Source organism: Arachis duranensis, chromosome 5, assembly GCF_000817695.3.
Source record: "Arachis duranensis cultivar V14167 chromosome 5, aradu.V14167.gnm2.J7QH, whole genome shotgun sequence".
Lineage (NCBI taxonomy): Eukaryota > Viridiplantae > Streptophyta > Magnoliopsida > Fabales > Fabaceae > Arachis > Arachis duranensis.
In genome coordinates, this window is record NC_029776.3 from 105,876,705 (window position 1) to 105,882,336 (window position 5,632).

General features: G+C 34.3%; 1 long non-coding RNA gene across 1 annotated transcript; it reads left to right on the forward strand.

The window, feature by feature from the left end:
• The first annotated feature begins 522 nt into the window (after positions 1 to 522).
• On the forward strand, positions 523 to 5,265 carry LOC107491071 (uncharacterized). Its single transcript, XR_001592542.3, has 5 exons — positions 523 to 1,099; positions 1,870 to 1,963; positions 2,857 to 2,992; positions 3,095 to 3,149; positions 3,550 to 5,265. It is a non-coding gene; the product is annotated as an uncharacterized LOC107491071 (long non-coding RNA).
• Positions 5,266 to 5,632: the final 367 nt, after the last annotated feature.

The window sequence follows — 5,632 nt, forward strand, 5'->3', positions numbered from 1 at the left end:
GAGCACCCTATGTTGTGTTGTCAAACTCTCTCCCGGGATAATTTTACAGTTAATGCAAAATTTTCGGTCGACTCTCCTCAACAAGAAGAAGTCGATTTGAGAGCTTGTCATGCCACTCTTATAGGTTATAAGATGTTCGTCTCTCTTTTTAAAACATGTATTTGCGATGAGAAGATCAAAAGTTGAGGAAAAGTCCAAAATAGTTTTACCCTCGGCATTGATCACCCCGAAACCATGGCCTCCGTGAATACTCCCATATCCAATCACTTCTCTCCCAACATGGCCATTTAAATCTCCTCCTAAGAAAATCTTATCTCCCAAAGATATGCCTTGAACCAAACTCTCTAGATCCTCCCAAAACCTTATCTTGTGTTGTTCGTCCGAACCCACTTGCGGTGCATAGGCGCTAATCACATGAAAAGCACCTCCCTCCACCACAAGTTTGATAGAGATAATCCGATCTCCCACCCTCTTGACATCAACTACGTCCTTCTTCCACTGCTTATCCACAATTATCCGAACAAAACCCATCAACCGAACCAAAAAGACCGATAACTGAAAAGCGAAAAAATAATTTTTTTGCAGATTTTTGCGGTTCGGTTCGGTTTTCAGTTCTGGTAGAAAAAACCGAATCGAACCGATGTTATTAAAAACCTATTATAAAAGCAGCCTCCCTCCACACTTCCTCCTAAACCAGCCGCAGCCATCCCTAGCAGAAACCCTAACTTCCTCGAGCCTTCTCTCAGTCTCTCTAGCGCCGAATCTCAGCGGAAGTTCCTCCTTCTCCTTCTCTGCCATCGACGCCGCCGGACAGCACCATTGCAGCGGCGCGGCCCTTTTCTCTTCCTCTCTCTTCCTCTCTGTTCCTCGTAGGCTCATAGCGCTTCTCTTTCTCCCTCAGCCTCGATAACTCCACACACTACCTCTCCAGCAGCCATCTCCTTGACGAACCAATAGCCGCTGTCGTCTTCGACGAACTGCAGCAGCACGCACCAGACGCAGTCGAAGCTGCTGCCGTTCGTCGTCCGTCTCTCGTTCGCCGCCGCCGCCTCACCATCCTGCACCTCCGTTGTCCTCTGCAACGGAGCTTAAGTCTCAGGTTGTTTTATTCGTTCTGATTTTATTTTTATTAATTCTGGTTTAGTCTTATTAATTTTAATTTGTAATGAACACTTGGTTGGCTTATCTTGATTCTATGGTTGAGTTGTTGATTCTGATTGTGCTTTTTTAATTTTGAAATTTTTGTTCTGTTTTGATTTAGGGAAATTCTGGTTTAGGGTTTAGGGGAAGGTGAAAGAGGAAGAATTTGTGGAATTGGTGCACCACATGAACATTTTTGGAATTAGTTTGGTTGTATTTTTTATTCAGTTTGGTTCTATTTCTTGATTCAGTTTGGAATTGGTGCACCATTTTTGCAAAATTTTTGGAATTAGTTTAGTTGTATTTCTTGATTTTCTTGATTCAGTTCAAGTTGATTTTTGTTCTATCTGTTTCTGCTGTTTATGCAACAAAATTGTTAATGATTTTAATTTGTGGTGCTTCTGCTAATTTGTTAGTGATTTATGAGTCAAGCTGATCATTGTTTCATCTGCATCTGCTGATTTTGTGAAATTGTTAATTATTTTAGTACCCTAGATATGATTTGATGATTATAATTGGATAGGTTTTCAAAACAATTTAAAAACCGAACAAATTGAACCGAATCAAACCGAATTTAATTGGTTGGGTTTGGTTCGGACGGTCTGAATAGAAAAACCAAACCAAACCGAACCACACTATTAATATAACATTGGATCGGATGACTTTTCCTTAAAAAACTTCCTGTGTTTTGCTTTTTTTCGGTTTTGATTTTGAATGTTGTGATGGCAGCAAGATGAGAACGCAATTGACAAAGAGCCTCCACTGCCACCACGGTGTCGTCCTCCCCTGCTCTCTGCCTGCATCTAGATAAATGGAGCCTCAGGTAAATTAATTGCTGGTTCTTATTTCTTTTAATCTGGTGATTTGTTATTGGCTGATTTTTTGTTATGACTATCTGTTCTTGGCTCTGATGATTTTTTTTGTTCTTGTTGATTTTTGTTTATTTGTTCTTGTTATTTTTTAATATGGAGGGTCGGCTTCCACTATCCTAGGCTTTTTGAAAAGCTTGTTTTGCTAAACAGCTTGGGTCGTAGACCTCCAAGAAAGCCTATAAAGTCCAATAGGCATCTTTTTTACTGTTAAATTTGTTTAGTGTTTACGTTTAAGTTAGTTGGCTAGTTTTAATTTTAGTTTGTGATTACTGAATGCAAATATTCTTAGTAGGATTACATTAATTTTGGTATATATTACACGTGGTTTGGACATTAAAATACCAGTGGATTTAGTTTATGTTATTATGACTAGATTTGTGACTGAATTATTATCTGCAACTAATAATTATGTTATTTAATTTATTATATGGATTTCTTTTAATACCTTTCCAATTATAATTCGAATTGAAGAAGTGTTTATAATTATTCCCAATGAATGAGAAGTGTTGTGTTCAACAATTCTTTCCTTGGTACTATATTCAGATAAGATGCGTTCGTTAAGCGGGAATGTTCTTCGAAAAAAATTTTGAATTTCAAATTTATCCTTTAAATATCTTTTTTGCCCACATTTTGTTTGTTTCTCAGTTCAATTCTTGGCTCATAGCTCATAGGTCACAACCAAAACAGAATTTGGTTATATGATCTGTTTATAGATGCCTTCAGAATACAATAATTTGACACAATTTTTTTTTATATATATAATGCTTTGCTGTAAACACAGCCTTTCAATTTTCTCATCTCTTTTCTTCTAACGAGTAACAATCAACAATGGCTTCAATGGCAGCTTCTTCTTCTAGCACCTTCTACACCATCCTTATGTTTTGCACAAAACCCAAGAACAACAAAGCTTCTTTGTCACGATAATAATCATATCATGAAGACAACATCAATAGGAACAGCAACAGCAACTTGAACTGAAGGTACATTTTGTTTTTTTCTCTTTGCTAAAGATATGAAACTATTGAATTTAATTACCCTTTTTCTGAAATTTCTGAAGTTAAAATCATTTTACCATGTTGAAGGGAACTCGTTGAGAAGCAGTGAAATAGCAACAGTTGGTGCCATCTTCAATTTCAGGTAACCCCTTCTCTATGTTCTTTTTTCCCGTTTATCATTATCACCATTGAAAGTTGTTCAATTTTTTTGTATTAAAATTATTTTCATGCAAATTTGGAATATCTTAATTTAAGATTTTATGTTTTTCCTTATTGCAAATTTGTGCCGCGGAAAAAAAAACTTGATTATCTTAGAGTGCAGAAAAATCCTCCATCTTTAGCTGTGTCCAGCCACTAAGAACTGCATATCAATATTTGTGAATGTCACTGGCGATCTTTTTGGTGGATATATTTTTACAAATATAAGACTATAAACAATTTTACTTGCCTATGATGTATTTTGCTAAAACTATAACCAAGATTCACATTATTATCTCAAATTGCTTGGGTTGTTGACGTCCATGTTGCAATTGGGGATTTAGATACCCGCCCAATCTGCAACCGGAAAGAAACCCCAACGCAATCTTCTTCCCCAGATGTCTTGAGCAACGCCGTTTGCTAGGCAGTGGGATGTCAAGGTTTTGGGCCTAGTTCGGAGTTGGAGAGGAAGTGGAAGGAAATTGGGCAGCTCACCAAGGAAATTGGGCCTAGTTCACAACAGGCCCCATCATTATTATTATTATTCTGCACATTCACAACACCCCTACTAATTCATACTTCTCCATAGTCTAGACTTTTCCTGTCCTCCAATCTCAAGGTGATTGAGTTTATTTGTTATTATCGGTGATTGAGTTTCTCTGATGCATTGAATTGAATTTACTTTTATAAGTTTGCTTAGTTATAATTTGTTTTTTAGTAACCATGATTGGAGAAGAAATTTTAAATTGGGTAGAATATATTTTTTGTCTCTAAAATTTGATAAATTTTAAAAATACCCTTAAGTTTTATTTTGTTTCGATTTTGTTTCAGAAGTTTTCGATTTGCATTGAATATACTTTTAACGGCTAAATTTTCAAAAAATTTAAGATCAATCCAATATTAATGCATGAAAATTATGTTTGATTTGCTTGTATTTATGGTTATTCTTATGAAATTATTGTTGAATTGGTCTTAATTTTTTTGAAAAATTAGCCGTCAAGGGTATATTCGATGCAAATAAAAAACTTAGGACAAAATTGAAACAATAATACTTCGGGGTATTTTTAAAATTTTTGTCAAATTTTAGGGACGAAAAATATACTTTATCCTTTTAAATTTAATCTTAGACAAACAATTCGGAGACATACATACTCTTAATTATTTCATTAATGGTGAGTTCAAAAGGAGTGTTAGAAAACACACTTTTGATGCTGACATCGGTTTTTCGAATTTTAAAACAAAGTGTAAGGTGGTTAGAGTCCCTAACAATAACAAGGATATAATAGAATGTATGCAGCAACATTTTGAATTGGCATTGAAATGTATTCTCTTTCTCCTTAAGTGCTTTAAAGACGGAAGGGATTAAGATTGACTTAAAAAGATTTTTCGGATTTTGTTAAATTTTTATCAATCAGCGAGGTTCATGGTAATATAATGGTACTAGATTGAAACTAGTTACATTATTATGAATCTGGCTTGACTGATGAAGATCCAACAATCCTACAACAAAATCGCGAGAAATTTTTGTTGAGTCCATTGTAATCTTGTGTTATATAGTCATATAAAATGTGAATGTTGTCATAATTCTTTGAAAAAAAAGTAAAGTTTTCGTCTTGAAAACATTGAATAGGAGGGAGAATGCCAACTCAAAACGTTGCTGCATGCATCCCATTAGATTCCCGTCGTTGTTTGGGACTTTTACTGTCTGATATTTTGTTTTAAAATTTGAAGAGCTGATGACAGCATCAAAATGTGTATTTCCACATTTTTTTGGGACCCATCATTAATGAGGTAATTAAGAGTATTGATGAGTTCGATTTGTTTGTCTAAAGATTAAATTAAAAATTTCTGCATCATGATTACAAATTCAATACAAAATATAACCCAGGAAACTTCAATAAATTCAGTTCAAAGCATCAGAGAAAATTCAATCTTATAGATAAAAATTCATGCTTTCATATTGAACAAATATAAGCTCAATTAGTAAAATATATGTTAAATAGGGATGAACCACTGGCTATTTGATAGCATATATACACCATAAGCATCAAATTTAACAATAGCATAATATTCATGAAATAGTGTTTAGATATGTTCTGTTCTGACTATGTATAAGCCCCTTTTTTCTATTTTCTATAAACTAAAACAACACAATAATACACACACTTTAACTCCGCCTCTTTTTTTTTAACAAACTTAAAATGCTCCATTTATAAATCATTTTCCTTCGGAAAACGGATGAGTTTTTTTAATATTGCAAGAGTATGTGTGATTTTCTTTCATATTTGTGTATGGGTGAGTTTGACATTGCTATGGGAAATTTTTTTTTTGGAACACACAAAACGGATGTGTTTAAAATTTTTTTAATGGTCTAAACAAAAAAACGGCACTGCGTATTATATAAAAACTAAAATTAAAAAAAAAAAA